The following is a 17,974-nucleotide window of genomic DNA, read 5'->3' as shown; positions in this document are numbered from 1 at the left end:
TGGCTGCCACGGCTCAAACAGCTAGGCGTGCCCAGGCCGCCGATCTGTACGTTCAATATCAAACGGGCTCCCGAGAGCCGTTTGATTAAACCGGTACAGTTTGAACGGTCGCCGGTCACCCGCTTGTGCAACATGGTCACCGGTTTGAGCAAACGTGCGGCAACTTTCCCCAAACGAGTCGCCCATTTGACCCGACAAGTGACCCGTTTGCCAAAGAAGTGACCTGTTTGCCCAAATAGGTGACCGTTATGGCTCATACAGGGGACCCCTTTGGCAAACTGGTGACCGGTATGGCTAAACTGTTACCGGTATAGACCCGTTTTTTTTTCATACAGGCGCCAAATGGTTTTTTTCAGTAGGGAAATGATTATTTTCAATTCTCCTCGAAGTTTATTACCTCTTCTGAAGACAAGTACAAAAAAACGTGCAAGCGATCTGCGAGGCACTTTAAGCTTTTATACAACTGAGAAGATTGCAAAGCAATTAAGAACCGAGGTAATTCTAGACTATACAGCTAGACTTTCGGGGAAATTATTCTCCCGGCTGCCGCATGAATAGGCGCTGCATAATTCTACGGATAACCTGGAAGAGTACACACTTAAAATGTTTACACCCTTATTCGTGTAAATGGCTCGTCCTCTGGCTAACGCCTTTATTCGTGTAAGGGTGTTAGCCGCCGGAGGTGGTGAAAATCGTGTTAACTGCTAACACCCTAAAAACAATATGGCGGCCAGTATGTGACAGGCGATACGAGCCTGGCGAGCCGTACGCGGCTCCTCACCGGAGCAAGAGCATACGGCTCGCACGCTCGTCTGGTGTCATTTGTAGGCGCAAAAAACTTTCCAAACATCTCTATGTCCAAGCGCCAACACCGCAAATAATACGAGTAAGACCGAAACCGCTGGAGACTGAACAGCCGAGACTGTCGCCGAAGTCTCGCTCGGCCTGCTCAATGCCGGTGGCATTTTCATCGCATCAGAAGCGCTTATAAAGAAGGGATAGCTTTACAAAACACTGACAGGCTGGCTTTATTGAACAAAACGCCCACTTGCCGTGGATGACAAGTTGACAACGAATCGCTCCGACACCCTCTGTCGACAGCGGCTCGGAGGTATCGCACTCGCGCTCCGTGTGGCTCTCGATTAACTATTGCTTGTGCTCACCTCTGTTACGTGCGTTATCCACTCATGAACGTTTGTGCGTGAACAGCGGCATTCAGCACCTAGAACACGCGCTGGGGAAGCCGCCTAACCTCCTTTTGTTGCAATCAGGCAGCATAACACGACGACACAGCTACCAGCGGAACCGAACGACTCGAAGAGATCAACACGACGGATGGACTAATGGCATCCAGCCCTCTAATAGTTATAGATCACCAACCGCCACACTTTTCAAATTGGGCGGCGACAACCCCCATCTAGCGACGAAAAAAAAAAGTGATAAACATTTGAAAAAAGGAAACAGCAGTTTTCTTGCTGCCCACCGCGCGTTACATTCACTTATGACATGGACACACACACAACACTGTACATACACACGGGCATACAAGCACTGATCAATTGCACAACACAACTAATAGTACATACATCCTACTTATACAAACCAACAAGTGCCCCGAGCGGTATATATGCCCACCTATTTCGCGCATCGGTTAGCCCAGTGACCACGCTAGTCTTAATCAAGATATGAAAAGATTACGCCAATTTTATTTTTCAATATTTTTTTCTGCATTTCTCTTAGGCAGGTACACATATCCCTTAATAACGTCTTACAGCATAATGTATTATAATGATACGCTCCAAACGTCTAGTAACTCAACGTGAGTGACGAGAAAAAAAAATAGTGTGAACTCTGTCTGGCAACTACACTCGCGGCGTGGTTGCTATGGCGACGCTGTCGGTACGCGCGCCGGCAGCCGTCCAGCTGGTTCGGCTGGTTCGGTTCGGCCGTTCGGCTACAGCCGAGTGCGCGAGTCCACGGTGAACGCCGCGAACGCAATCGAGAAAACAAAGCGTCGACTACTGAAGCTGTACGTAAACGAGTTTCCGCCCGTTCGCTGCCGAATTCTTCGTAGTCTTCTTCCGCCCGTTCGAAAGGGAGCAGCCTACCAGTCCGATTACCGCCGTGGCTTCAGTGGCTTCATCTTCGGAGGGAACTGTCAACTGAATTAGTTCCAAAACGCGGGTGCATCAGGCAGCGCAACGTGGCGCGGTCCACGCACAGAGTCGGTAAGTAAACAAAACACTCAATGCCGTTCCATTCTACGGGGGCGCGCGGTGTTTCTAGGTGGCTCAAGGTATGGGAAAGCAACCGGAAAAATCGGCGCCTGATCGACCATGGGGTGAAAATTTCAAGGCGTATCGTATGCAAACGACAGCGTTTGCCAGGGGAAGACTCGGTCGTCCGTGGCGAACGCATTTTTAGTATTTTTAAGGATGTTCTAGCTGCAGAAGAAAGGAGCGCCTTAAAATTTCACAAGGTAAAATACACTGCTGAGGAAACGACGCCCCTATGCGTGCAGGCGCCGATTTTTCCGGCAGAGTTTAGCGCGCTGTGAAATGCAGTGTGCATTTAGGGAGAGTTTTGGCATAATATAATGTTGCTCATTGGAAATAAAAAAAAAGAAATGCTGGCATCATATGTTTACACACTCTTAGTTATTTTAAGAATCTTAAGTACCCTTTTTGTGGCAGGTATTGGACGTCAGCACATTTTACGTAGGAACAAAGAGTGGAATCCGGCCAATTCCCTTCCACATTAACATCAAATGAGTGCTGTGAGAGCAAAGAAGAAAGTGAGGGTGAAACAGTTCCTGCAGTAGTAAGTGCCAGAAACAAGAAAAGTGCCCCGAAGTGGAAAATATACTCCCTTGAAAAGGATCCAAAAGAAATAGAGGTTATAAGGTATACCGCCGAGCGTCACAGACCTGGACACTCCATTTCAGTTTTTTAAATGCCCATGCCCTGATGAGCTGTTTACAGCGATATTTGAGGGGACCATCCTGTATTGAACTCAATGCCACCATGAACACCATTTTCGGGTCCTGGTCACACCTCCACGCAGGATGTCCTGCTTCAGATCAAGGAGGATATCCTTGACAGAATCTCCTGTATGACAACGCGGGCGGTCCTGGCCCTGGATATAAAGGGCGCCTTTGACAACGTCAGTCACACGCTGGTGTTCGAGAACTTGGCCTCAACTTGGTGCGGGCCCCGGATGTATGATTATGTGCGGGACTTCCTGAGCAACTGGATGGCCACCATCGGAATCGAGTCCATCCGCACAAGCACCATCCCGATACCGAGCAAGGGCAACCGGCAAGGCTCGGTCCTGTCACCCACCTTGTTACCTGGCGATGTGCAAGCCGCCTCCTCTACTGGAACGGATTCCCCGGATGAAGCATACACTCTATGCCACTCTATGTGGACGACCTGACGATTTGGGCTACGTCGGGATCGGACAGCGGGAGGCAAGACTTCCTCGAAGAAGTCATCGAGACAATGCAGAACTACCTCGAGGCCGGCAACCTCCAGCGCGCCCCCGATAAGTCTCAGCTGTTGCTCCTCCGCGCGGGCAAGCCAATTCCCGAAGAAGAAGAAGGCGGACATCCGCCTCACGTTAAAGGATGGTACCCCCGTGCCGGTGGTGAAGCGGGTTCGGATCCTGGGGCCTTCACCTCCAGCGGGACGGCGGAGCAAAGTACACGGTCGACCGGCTCGTCAAGACAACCACGCAAGTCCTGCACATGGTGAGAAGGATAACAAGTCACAGACACGGGCTCGAGGAGTCGGACCTGATCCGGCTGACCCAACCACTCGTCGTGAGCCACATCGCCTGTGCAAATCCGTATCTCAACCTGCTGTCGAGAGGTAAGGGCAAGATGGACGTGATTATTCGCAAGGGGTACTAGCTGGCACTGGGGGTGCTGCCGTACGCGTCGAACGCCAAGCTCCGGCGGCTAAGTGTAAACAACACCTTCCAGGAACTCATCAACATGCACCTAGCCAGTCAGTGGGAGCACCTGGCCCTCACACTGAGTGGGCGGCATGCCCCGAGCTCGCTCGGCATCCCCATCCCCGCATCGCAATACGAGGCTATCCAGCTGCTGCTGGCCCTTTGGGACAAGATCCAGGTGGCACCAATCCCGTGGAAGCTGAACCCATCTTTGCATCCAGGTCGCTGGATAACTCCCGGTCCCTTGATTCTGCTTGGTCCCGTCGTGTAGCATAGGGCCCCTGGTAGCAATTGGCAGAGCCGTATATTGGGAGAGTTTGGCCAGTGGGTGTGGCGACGAAGGCACCGGAGAGGAGAAAAAGAAATGAAATGGAGGAGAGTGCCGAAGGAGCGAGAGAGAAAGGAGGGAGCGGAGAAGAGACAACCGCGAGCAACGCTGTCGGAGGCTGGTCAGAGAAGAGCACTACTGAGGCTATGCGTCGTCTGCTACGGGCAGACTTCTTTTTCGCCTGAATAAAAGTTTGTGGCCATACGTCGAGAAAACTTCATTTATTAGCTTTTTAACCCACCGAGGAATAACAGAATGTCATTTTCTTGCCAGAGCCAGCGATATAAAAGGCAATAATCGAGATTTAGATGCCGATCCTATGCATTCCGCCGGGAGAATGATTGAAGATGGCGGCCCTCCCCACTCAGGTGGGAGCAGCCGGGAGTTCGCGCGCATGCGCTCATGCCTCTCGCTCTACGTCTAGTGCTGATTGCCTCACTTGGGAGGAGAGCGTTACGGCGGCGAGATCATAGACTGGCCAAACTCTCCTCATATACGGCTCTGGCAATCGGTTGCTAGCCCAGCATTTAAGCATACTCCAGCCTTTTTGTAAGTAAAGCAAAACAATTACTGCAACTGAATACTTCTTACCTGTCAATAATCGTAGTTTGCACTGCTCAATGCCCTTCTGTTTTATCTAAAATACCGCAACTAAATACTCCGAGTACTGGTCGGAGCACTGCGGTGCAGGTGAAGTTTCTACTTCACCTGTTGCCCTTCTCTTTTATCTAAAGTACCGCAACTAAGTACTCCGAGTACCGGTCGGAGCTCTGCGGTGCCAGGTGAAGTTTCTGTTTGTAAAAACGTGTCTGCCCAAAAGCTTGCTTCGGTACCACGAGCTGCAACAGGAAGCCTGATGCAGAGGCTTTAAGAGCAAGCTCCATGCTTTGAATGTTGCTAAGCATGCGCGCTTGTGCAGTGCAACTGTCGTTCAGGACAACGTGCTCATTCTTGGCATTTCAGTTTCACTTGCACTCAAAGGGATTTTGAACCGAAATCTGGATTCCATAAAACACGGCGGCAAAAGCGTGTAACAAGATGCTACAAACACCAGAACATCACTCATACAGCAATATTTCGAATGGATGACCTTATTTTTAAAAATAGGAGGCGCATTTGACAGATTTGTTTGTCTTGTTTTTTTGAGAAGGAAAGGGAACGACCTCGTGTCTTCTCCACCTCGCCGCCTTGAGGGGGCGAAGCAGAGAGAGGAGAAAACGAGATATCTCGACGTCACGCGCCTCATCGGCCTCGTTCAATCTCAACCTCTTTCTCCAAAAATACGGCCGTCCATCTGAGATATCGCCTTGTGACTACGAGTAGTGTTTTAGGGATTGTAGCGTCCCGCCTACGGCTTCTGCATCGTTTTCTGAAATCCAAATTTCGGTTCACCAGCCCTTTAAAGGGAAACGGAGTGTGGCAGCGATGGGATGATTTCTTGTGTCAGCCGGAGTTGCCTACCATTACCACTGTAGGGCAGCAAAGGCTACAGGCATGCAAGAGCGACTTTGCGAAGCGCTTTCGCAGAACAAGAGCTTGCGCTAGAGCGTGTACTAGCTCGCACTTGTCGCCTTCGACCGCGCTGTCACCCTGGCAAGCCTTCGGCAACACCTTCAGAATGCCCGCATTCTTCAAGAAAGCCACAATGTTATGAATATACCACAACAATGCCTGGCTTTTATTTTTTTTCTAAAAAAGAGCATTTATGAAACTTCGAAAATGAAGCAGTGCACGCTCATTACCTTCGGTACTGCTTAGTACGTACTCACTCACGCTCACCTTATCCAGGCTGAAAAGCTTGTGCTCGGACGGGGCATATTGAACACTGGTGGTGTCTTCTGACTGAAGTAATATACAAAGTATGAACAGGAGTGATAAAGAAACACAACATTTAATGCCGGTCATCTCCACTTTTAAAAAGTATCTCAACGTGAGATTAATTTGACATTTCGTAGTAAGGGTGGTGAATGCCAGACAGGGTGACACAAACCGTTTTGATAAAAACGTAAAAACAAAATTAACTACTCCATACAGGTGCCTAATAGTTTGATGACTAGGAAACAGCACGGAGGACTAGAGAAATGTGATGAATATAAACGAATAAAGCTGGTCATGAATTGAAGCATACTTAGGTATGTGAGCCACACAACTTGCAGCTGCCATCTCAAGAAAAACAAACAAAGCCTTTAATGATTTTGAAAATCGGAACAATCCTGGCAGGAGTTTCAGAGACTTTGGCGATTGCACTATGCGATCAGCAATCAGGCTACAGGTGTTTTCTTGATTGTATTAATCACCTTGATTGCAACTGGCCGTAGCTGTGAGTAGATTGGAATAAGACAAAGCCTCTCAAGAAGGCAGCTCGTATTGTACGTCTTCTGGCCACGGGCGAAGCCGAAAAGCCAGTAGGCCGCCATGACCACAGTAAAGCCTTCGAAAAGCCAAAAGGTTCCCTCCTGCATATAAAAGCAGAATTGATTCAGTCAGAGAATAATAAAGGCCGCACTGATGAGTATGATTTTAAGCATGAAATGCTTTTAGCTCCCGGCCACCAAACTGATGACATATCTTTTCGGGAACTAATGCCAAAAATCACTTCAAAACATCCCAGGTTTCGAAGTTGACTTTTGCGTTGGTTTTCTTATTTGAAACCGGCTTTGAAACCTACTGGGTCTCGAAGTCAGTTTTGGATCAGAAAGGTGTGCACTAGCAGGGTTCAAAATTTGCTGTCAAAATTTTGTTTCCTTGAGACAAGGAAACAAAAAGGAACATACACACCACCGTCTCAAAACCAGCACAGCATACAGCTGTCATTTATTTCCACAAGACTTCTTCCTTGTCATCCCACACGCTACACATGCTATGGAACCTATTCCTATACACACTATGAAACCTATTAATTCCGAACTACAGCTTTAAAAAAATTATCCAACATTCAAATTACTTTTTTGTATGACATCTCACTACCGAATCGTAAACCAAGAGCGCATCATTCGTTTAAACCGTTTGAAGCAATCGCCTGACGAGGAACCCATTGTCGTCACGCTTTGACGGCGCACTTTAGTTCACCTTTCTGCCGCCGTCTTGGGGGGGGGGGGGGGGGGGGGTCTCAGGCATCGTCCCCGCGCGAATATTACCATAACTGTTTAATTGATTGGTGCGGCACACAAACTTCTGTTCGGGCTGGAACTTGGTCAACAGTGTCTGAGATGAGCCCGACACCCATTTCAGCCGTCAAATAAACTTTCGAAATTGCTTTTATAATCTCTTTAAGAGTTTGAATGCAGGCGTCTATAATTCGCAAAATTCAGTGTCCGCGATTATGTGCTCTGTGAGCGATTTGCAAAAATAAATGGTTTTACAGTAATGATTCAGATTGTGATTTATTGGGAATTAACCAGTGCTGTTATTAACATGCTCTGTATTGTCCGCTCTGCTGGGTTTTTTTCTGCCGTCATTGCATCCACGCAGCTTGAAAGTGCACTGCTTTATGCGACAGGTGGCACGCACACACCGTGGCACTCCACTTCATAGCGTGGCATGTGGTGGCAGCAAAAGCCTCTGCCAAAATCATGCTAAGCACAGCATTTGTGGCGGCAGAAAAGATACAAGGCTATTATCTTGTTCCCGAGAGTATAGTATGTTGCAGGTTAAGACGGTACGGTGAGGGGAAGAAGCTCCGTCTACACTCTTTCCACTTTAGCAGAAAGGATGCTATAGAGAAAAGAAGGGAACCGCCAATCGTGGCAAGCAAACCCTTTTTGGACTGGCAGAAGTGATGGGAGACGCCAGGCAGTGTAAAAAAAGGGGAAGGGGGGGGGGGGTGGACTGCAAACGTGTTTAACAAGAATAAAAAGGGGGAAGAGTGAAAAGAAGTAGTCTTCTGTAGATTCCTTTTTCTCCCGGAGCTGTGAATGTGCCATGGCCGGACTGGGCTCAACTCAATGCCCCAAATCATATTTAAAAAAAAAAAATTATTGCCGGCAGAGTTTTGCGGACTCCTAAAATGCCTTTACGGAGAGGTTCCACAAACCCTCTTTCCAGAACCGTTGGCCTACATTGCGGGCACGGGCATCTGCAGTACGTTTTGCAGGAAAAGGAGGGGGAGGGGGGCAAACCTCGTTTTCTTTCAAAGTTATAGGTTTGAAAGCTACACCCTCCAGAATAATCCCCCGCCCCCCCTTTCCGCCACTTTGCTGACGCCCGTGATTGTGGGCACCTCATCACTTACAAAATGTTTCCTAGGACCCATGTGTAGAAAGTAGGAGCCACCTCAAGCCCCTGTCATGACTACAGTGCAGACATATCGCAATAGCAGGGAAGAACAATAAATAATAATGGACACTCTGACCGGAAACAATATTGGTACAGTTTCAGACTCGCCGCTCAGCTTGCCAGCTGAGCCAGGCTAGAAAAACGAAATCGGCAAAGTGAATGAGTTGCGAGTATAAAGATGCAACAACAAAACCCTACTGGAGTTCTTAGAAAATGTTGGGGCCTTCTTGTCAATGGAAAAGGCACTCAGTAATTAAATCCAATACTCTTTCGGATAGTGAGATTGATATCGTGGTAAGGTGGGTGCTTGTCCCAAGCTCTTGTTTTAGCACCAGTGGGTGTCAAGTTACACACAGCCAGAAAACAAATCAGCATAGCCAAACGAAGCACAGGACAATTGCATCCGTAGAATAGCCGATGTTCCATATTTCAATTAGTTTTTGATCTCACTCTGCGCAGCACACAATTCATAGCAGACGATTGTCCCTTTTTGGCTCTGTTCGCAGATGACTTGCCAGTCTGTTCGTCGTTTTGTTTCTGTCAGAGAATGATACCTACCTAGTAGCAAACAAACTCATTATTATTCCCTCATGTTAGCAGACGATGCGTCTGGTAGCGGTATTTTATAGCTACCTAGTAGCAAACAAACTCATTATTATTCCCTCATGTTAGCAGACGATGCGTCTGGTAGCGGTATTTTATAGCGAGTTCGTTTTACACGCACTGGCACCGTTCGAGTTCTCTCCCAGAATGCACCGCACTCGCAGAGTGTTGCACTGAGAACTGGACTCAAACGAATTCGCCAAATGCACCAAGTGCGGAAGACTGATGCTGGCGCCATCTATGTTGTAGAAAGAATACCGACCTCAAACCGAAAGTGGCGCCTTGCTGTTCGGAGTGATGGGTGGGAATGCGAGAGTACAGTCGCTCCCAACGTTTATCTACAAATGTTGGTCGCTGCAGCCTTTAGTTTATAGTTGCGACGACTTCAAGCAACACGGCTGTCATAGGGATAGTTACAGACGGCGTAAATTTCCGCAACCAGCTGTCTACAAAGCAGCTGGTTGCGATCTTTCAATTCTCATAACCGTTTACACTGAAGAAAATGGATGATGCTGTCCGAGCAGAAGCTTGATCCATTTCAGCATGGCATTATGCGTGGACCACTGAAAGGGTACGCCTTAAAACTAGTCTGCTGGAATACCCAGCAAAACTTTTCGATTTCGATCGTCATTACAGGTGGATCAGATATTAGCTTTGGTGAGGGCGTCGAGAACGATAGCTTTCTCGAACAAAATATGACGGGGCAAGTTAGCTGAAGTAGGTAAATGTTAAACATGATGATGTTGCCCAAGCCTCGGGTAAAATCACTAAATTTAGCTTTCTCTGATGCTTATTGGGCAGTCAAAGTTTCTGCTCGGGCAGTTTTGTCGACAAATGTTCAATTTTTCACCCGCACACGTTGGTGATCAACATCTCGGGGGCCGCTGATGCATTTGTTCTGAGCATTTCTTTACACACTGGTATATTTCAGCGTTTTTATGGCAACAGAGCGACTTAAAACCTCCAAATAAGGCACGGTTTGTCAACTGCTTCCTTCATGAAATAGGAGACGCTCACAGTTCAAGCTCGCGTTTGATTCTGTAGCCCGCGGGACGCAATTTCTATCACAAAATCTACTTTTTTTCCTTTCAGTTCTGCGACACATCGTAGCAGACAAACTTTCGTGATCTGCTCCAGCACCTTGCCGGCCTAGCCGGAGCGAGGCACGACGGGATTGCATTTTGGCGCAATCTCGATTTTCTCAGTGCAGCGAGTGCATGCACGCGTGGAGTGTCAGCAATGAAACGAACTCGGAGAGTGCAACCACTTGTGGAGTGCTGGCTGAAACGAACCCGCTCCAAGCTGCGAGTGCAAACGCGTGGGCACGAGTGCCGTGAAACGAATTCGCAAATACTTCTTCAGTGCAAGCCGGTTGAGACCTCAATGACCAAAATCGGGCTCTCGGTGAGATGGAATGGCAAACTGAGAATGATTTCATGACCAGGGGCCAAACAAATAACAGGTGCATTGTATGGTGAGAGTATTAGCACCGAGAAGTTTGGGTGGCGACCTTTTACAGCGAGCCGGGGTGACGTCCTGCTGAGGACAAAATTTACCCCCTCACTCGCCCTACAAAGGCCGAGGCGGCGTCAGCTGTCGACATATTACTTTCGTTTTTTTTTTAGTTTTTTTTTTGTGCCCATTTTACGTAGGAAATGTCAATTATTATATGCGGCCTTATTGAGGTATGGTCTGTAGCTGCAGGCGAAACTTCAACCAACATTCCGAGCATGGTTTCCAGGGCAGACAGTGCATGAATAACAGATGGTATATGAAAAGGAAGAAATGCCACCACACTTGCAGGAGCATTGCAATATATTTACATCCCACACAATCAACCCTGCCGATGATTTGAATTAAGAGGTTTTTTTTCAACTTTGTTTCTAAACAAAAACGACTCAGCGAAAAAGCTGCACTCTGCTCTAGCAACATGTTAAATATATTCTGGGCCATGGGGAGAAAATTACAAGTGAGACCGCCCAAAGGCCTTTGACTTAAATGCCATTTGTATGCCCGCAAAGCGGGGTCTGATGTTCTCCTAAAGCGCGAGACAAATGGACGGCAGAATCGTCCGATCTGACAGTCCGAACGCCGCTCCGAATTGAGACACACGCACACACTTCCGAACTTGCAAGCGACACAACGATCCATTCGGCTCCGCCCAGGAGATCCAACTTCCAAGCACTCCAGCGGAGGTCCGCGTTCATAGATCTCTGGTCCCAGATTGATGGTTTAGCTCGCACGAGCGAAGCTAGGAGCTCGTTCTTGTTAGCGCGTGCATTCTTTGCCGGGGCCATCTTTCTCGAATGGATCAGCGGGATCCACGCGTCCGGCTTCCCGTCGCCCGTCCCGTTTTCTTATTCGTCCCGACAGACCAAGTATGTCATCATGACGTTCGCGCTAGCTGTGCTGTCATTGGCTGGACGCATCCGACAATCCGTCCGCCGTGCAAAACTATCTGGCGCGTTTGACGCATGTCGGATCGTTGATCTGACGCCTGAAGCGACCAAATTTTTCGGATCAGGCAGTCGTACTGTCGGATCGGACGTCGCACCGGATGGATATTTTGCGCATGTGTCTCGTGCTTAACTTATGAATCTGCAAAGAACAGAATTTCAGTGTCTGAAGGACTTACACCGCCGCTTCCACAACCCCTTGCACAACCGCCTTATATCGTGTGGAGGGGGCGGGGGGGGGGGGGGGTTCATCGACGGAATTGCCTCCACCGATAGCTTTCCATACTTATAACCCAATTATAAGGGTAAACGTGACAAACACGGTTGGAAAAGCTATGAAAATTCTGTCGGCATAAGTCTCACCCAGAGCCTTGTACAATGGGTAAACGAAGGCCCGCTTCTCAACGTGCTTACAGCTCACAACAGCCGATGTTGACGGTGCCTTTCCCATCTTTAGTCTGACTGTCCATGCTCTCTTTAATCTCGAAGTTTTCGGGTGGTAGAATATGATACCAGCTTCTTTTTGGAAATTGCATTGCAGCGCTGAACAGTAGGTCAGCATGATCACAAACCTCCGGTCGTGAGGAAACGGGCGCAGGGAAGCCAGCCAGATGCCAGAACGCGAAGCGGAGTCCGTCACCAGACGTCACGGTACACCTGACCCAATCAAGACGTGGCGACCGCAGCGACACTTGTGTTTGCTCTGAAGACTAATAGTACGCCGTGCAAGCAATACCATTGATCTCCACGACAATTTGCTGGATCGCGTGTCTCCGCTTGGTCGTTGCAGCTCAGGTGCGGCCACCGGATGGCCACCTTGGGACAAAGATTATCAGTCAACCTTTTGGAGCCTTGCGGAGGCTGGGCGGCAGTAAGCTGAAGACATGTTTTCTGGTCGTTCGTTGTCATTTACCGAAGAAGTTTGTTAAAACCCGAAACGGTGAGAATTGCTTTTGAGAACACATGGAAATTTTTTACGAAAGCTCAGCACCGCAAGAAAAAGGGGCAACTCGTCTAACGCAAGTCTTACCGTTCTGGCGGCATGATCAAAGCTTCCTTGGCATGCCAAAGTGCTGCATCTTTGTCTTCGCACGCTTGAATGCCGATCAAGAATTAACGCCGTGTGGATTTGTTTCGTGAGTGCAAAGAGCATGAAGATGCATGTGCCTCTGGAGCAGCATTTTACTTTACTCTTACGACTGTATTTGTAACTTGCGGCACTTGCAGTCCAGAAGCGGGCATGATCCAGTGGTGACAAAGGAGGGGTAGGAGGCTATGGCGACGGCGACAGATTGCACACAACCATGTGGACGGGCCACGTTTGAAAAACTTCAGATATCGCCGCTTCATACTTTTGCCTTCGAAAACCTACCTTCTTCCACAGCATTGCTCTATTTGTGCTATCATGTGATCCATTTGAGTAGATTTGGAACATAGCCATGGTTAATCCATAATAGCAACCACCGATTTCGTTTCCTATTGATAGCAACTCGCTGGAACAGCTGGGTGATAGAGAAGACGCCTATGTGCGACATACCTTCAAAGCTCTGCCATGGCATCTATTCTTGATAAGTATCCAAGCGTGAAAAGGCACAGAGACGCAGCAGTTTGGCAGGCCAAGGAAGCTTTGCTCACGCCGCAAGACCGGCGAGACTCGACGTTCGACAAGTTGTGCCTTTTTCTTGCGGTGCCGCGCTGTTGCAAAAAATTTTGTGCGTTTTCAAAGGAAATTCTTATTGTTTACACATTGCGAGCGTTTGGCGCTCCTTTCACTAAACAGAGGGGAGCGCCGCCGGAGACTGACACTCGAGCGTGCTCTTCGTGCTCCGGGCATTTCTTGGAGCACAAGTGACTTCTTTGCGCTCCGTGATGTCACGTCCACAAACAAGATGGCTGTGCCATTGTTGAGATTGTTGAAACAAAAGGTGTAGCCGGACAGCTGCTCCTTTTCAGTCCATTAGTGGTTAATCCAGGAGGTAAAAACAATTTGATTTGAAAGCCAAGACAGCAATTAGCATTCCGGAAAAGGTTTGTTCATGTGCCTTGCCTGAGAACAAAGTGATCTATCGAACGAGCGTGCTGATAGCTCGGCGACAGAAAAGTTGCCGAGAAGACAGTGGGACGGCTGCCCTTTTTAAACTGCTTAGTCCAGCTGCAGCGAATAAAGATACTTAAATTGGAAAGCCGAAGCATCAGTTAGCATTGCGGGAAAGGTTTGTTCGTGCATCTTGCCTGAAAACGAATTCATTTATTGAACGGAAGGTTACCGACAGCACAGCGACAGAAAAGTTGTTGAGATGAGAAGACAGTCGGAGCGCTGCCCTTTCTATGATGCTTTGCCCAGAGAATCAAGATACTTCAAATGGAAAGCCGAAACATCATGTTCATGTCTCGCCTGAAACGAATTGACGTGCTATCTATTGAACGACAGTGTTCCGGTATCGGCATAGCACACCAACAGCTTCCATCGCATTCCGTCTCGCTGCAATACGGAACCACGAAATATCTGGCAAGTGTGAGGGTTTCGTGCGTCGACAAACGGGTTCAAGAATGTTGTCTTTAATTCAAATATAAACAGCTTGCACGGTCAATAAATAGATCAGCCAAGGTGCCTTTCCCCGCACGTGCTCGAAGAGAGTCTCCAAACCTCTCAGAAATACTTAAACGTTCGTAGAAACTTCATAACGTGGCCGTCTCTTTTACTTTGTACCCTGCCGCTCTACACTGGCTTTAATTAATTTACCACCGAAATAATTTTGGCTTCTCCCACCCGTATCCACGGGATGCCAGGTTCGTCATAACCGTGCGGTGGGAAGGAGCTTGTGCGGCTCGTCAATAGATTCGGCGTGTCGCGCTCCTGTACGCCATGCGCCGTTTAGTTGCTGTGCCTGGAGTATGAAACTCGGAGCGTCAGAGTAGGAGTAAAGGAGTGTGGACTTAAAGGGGGAGCTGCAATCATACTTAAGCGTCTACGTCTTTTGCGGTTTCCACGTCTCTTTGGGTTCGGGTAAGCCAGCGGGCACGGAGAGAATAACTAAATATCAGTGAGTCGTATTTTAACCGGACGACGCGGAAACCTCCTCCACCTACGAGGGCGACCCGCGTTGCCGAAAGCGCGGAATATGTGACGTCTTTGGTCCTGGGCTTACTACTGGTCAGAGCCGCTAAAAGTTTTTTTAGTCGACACAAAATATAAGTGTCGCGAACCGTTTCAATTATGTATGAAAGTAGTTTTTATTCAGTATTTTAGATCAGAAAAGAAACAATGCAGTTTATAAAGTACGGAAACAAAAAAGACCCGTCGACAAACCCGCCACCAAGCGGTGAAAAAAACGGCGCATACATTAAAACCTCGTTATAACAAAGTTGAAGGAGCGGTCGTAATTATTTCGTTATAACCATTAGTTTGTTATAGCCAATGTCCATTTCTTCTCACTATTAGCAAGGAAGGGGAATTATGACTGCTTTGTTATATCCATTAGTTTGATATATCCCGTTTTGTTATAACGAGGTTTTACTGTACTAGAAAGGCGTAGTGGGATGAGGCTCCGACGAACAATGGGCTTAGAAAGGTCCCGGATGTACGCGGTGGCGCTGCGGTCGTATACCGGCTCGAGGATCCGACCGGTTCCGAGCGTTCCAAAGGCTTTCGGCGCGGGCTTGGCTGGCGATTTGACCCTTTGGCGGTATGGCAGCGCGAAGTGGCTCCCGTTCTGAACTGATCTTTACCCCGTGTTTACGTCGTTTGTGGCCAATGAAGTGTTATGCCGAATTAGTCTTTAATCGCGCGGCAAATGCAATGCGAGCTGCCCTGGCCGCCCACTTCATACAGCCTAGTCAACACATGCTTTAGTGGCACCCTCTCGAGCAGTCGACACTGAGTGCGGCAGCCGTGAGCGCTCGATGAGCTCACTACTTCACGGCCACTCATACCAGGACCTACGACGTCATGAAGGATGTTATTTTTTGCTTGTTTTTGTAAGTCTAATTTGCCTATAACTTTTAAAATAAAGCGAAATTTGAGAAAAGAAAAGTTTCTTTAAATTACTACGTTCAGTGCGCTCAGGTTCGGTCCAAATTAAAAACCAGTCAAAAAGTTATTGCAGGGCCACTTTAACGCTCCCAATGAAGACAAACGAGCAAAAAACATGTCTTCAGCACGCTGCCGGCCAGCCTCTGCAACGCTCCAAAAGGTTAATTTTCCGTGTCCCAAGATGGTCGTCCGGCAGCCGCAATCACGGAGCGGGGAAGCGCAATTTAGCAATTGTCGTAGAGATCAGTAAAAAAATATGGAATGCATACCCTTCTAGCATCCATCAGGTAGGGATAAGCATTCTGTGCAGTCTATATGCCCATCAATATCAACGTATGTAGCCATTTGCAGGCAGTCGCATCCTTTCGAAGATCAATCTGGCCTTCGTCTGGCACCAGCTTTCGCTCTCAGCACACAGCCACTGTTGCTGGGCTTCGAGGCTGCTCGCATCCTCACCCTCCACAGGCGGGGCAGCCCCGGTCTGTAAATGTAGAATATGAATATGGCAGGTATTATTTGATAACACTTTATGTTTTGGCCGTGTAAAGAAAATCGGCATTCCATTTTCTAACATATCTGTTATGAAATAACAAGGTCAGGTGGAACGGCTCGAGTTCGCTGACTGAAAGACAGAGGGCTTAGCCTGAACCAATATCCTAGCAGCCTTCGATATTGGTGTGGGGGGAGAGAAGGCTGAACCTCTAAAGATGTCTTCAAATGATTCTCTAATTGCTTAACTCCAAAGTTTCAGGCTGCTGCACTTCAACGTTCCGAACTTTTTCCAACATATATTTGCGCTGTCGCTAACCATGTTCCATTTGCCAATTTTTTACACGCCCCTTCTCCTCCAATCAGAACAGCACGAGAGTCCGCCGTGAACAGACTTGGCATCATCGTGTGTCATATATCCCCGATGATTGCCTTCCCCACTAAGATGCATTAAAGCCAAGGCTCGAGCACAAGCTCATAGCATCGCTAGATGGTCGCACTGCACGAACCCTCGTGCAGCCTGAGTATCTACTAGTACTGGTAAAAGCGAGCGAGTTGAAAATGAATACTTAAAATCAAAAGAATAAAGCGCGAGGGACAAGCACAGGACAACCACGTAAAGCCTGGTTCAAACAGTTGCGCTTGACCGCGTTGCGGCTGCGAGAAACCAGGACATCCCTGCTGCTTATATCACGTGCCAAGATGATTCTTTGAATTGGAATCCACGCTTCATACGAAGCACAGATGTGCCGGTGGCTCGTTTTCGGTTCTAAACGCAACGCAGACAAACACACTCAAAGGCAAGTGTCGGAACCGACCTTTACGGTACAGGCTCACAGTAAAGCTGTGAGCCCGAACCGTCTCGCACGTCTAGCCTTCGCTTTAGTACATCTCAGGATGAGACGGAATGTATCATAATAGAACCGATGTGGTCTCACCATTTTGAGCAGAAGTGCGTCAGTAACCGATGCTATTTTCGTGGTCGCTTGCACGTAAACAACCAAGGAGCTTGTACACAACGCCGGCATTCATCTGGCTTGAAAACAACTTGAGCGTTGGCTTGGCTTGGATGTCAGCTGCCCATTGTGCTTACTTGAACTTCACAAAATCCTCTAAATTGAGCAGGCGGCTTCTTGACTTCTGTTGTCGGGGCGTATGTCTTCAATTCGGCGGTTTCCGAGTTCGACGATTCGGAAATCATGGGTGTACCACCGCAACACCCTCTTAACACGATTTCGGTAGCCGTAGGGTGTAAAAAGGATGTACGAAGGGTGTAGGCCTTTTCGTACACCCTTGAATATTCAAAAATCATGTAAAAATGGTGTAGGAAGGGTGTGAGCTCGGAAAAACACCCTTTTAACACGGACAAGGGTGTTGAAATTTTTAGTGTGTACGCGTAGAAGAGCGGTCAATCGTTGCCAACACGTATTTGGCAGTGCACTTACCATAATAATAGCGGACTTGAAAGATGTAATCCGTGTTATTTGTCGTCACGGTCAAAGCAGGACAACCACGCAAACGCAAAAACGAGAAGGAAGGCTCGTTGAAGTTTCAACATGATGCGGCGCACAAGCTGTCATTTGCCGAACCCAGCCAAACCGCAAGAATTCCTGACTTCTTTGAAGAATCGCTTGTTGCCGATATATGCGTAGGACTTTTCGAACATTTAAGGCCCTGTCACACTGAGGCAACAGTTGGACAACTCTATCCGGCAACACGGGGAAGTCGTGTTGCCGGCGACCCTGTCACATCGAAGCAACAACAACAGTCGGGCAACATGCTGCTGCCGCCCGGCAACCGTGTTGCCCGATTTGTTGTCCGACAACCCTGTCACAC

This window comes from Ixodes scapularis, unplaced genomic scaffold (genome assembly GCF_016920785.2).
Source record: "Ixodes scapularis isolate PalLabHiFi unplaced genomic scaffold, ASM1692078v2 PGA_scaffold2__306_contigs__length_199485367, whole genome shotgun sequence".
In the NCBI taxonomy this organism is placed as follows: Eukaryota; Metazoa; Arthropoda; class Arachnida; order Ixodida; family Ixodidae; genus Ixodes; species Ixodes scapularis.
The sequence above is the reverse complement of the archived record's forward strand: the minus strand, read 5'-3'. Positions refer to the sequence as shown.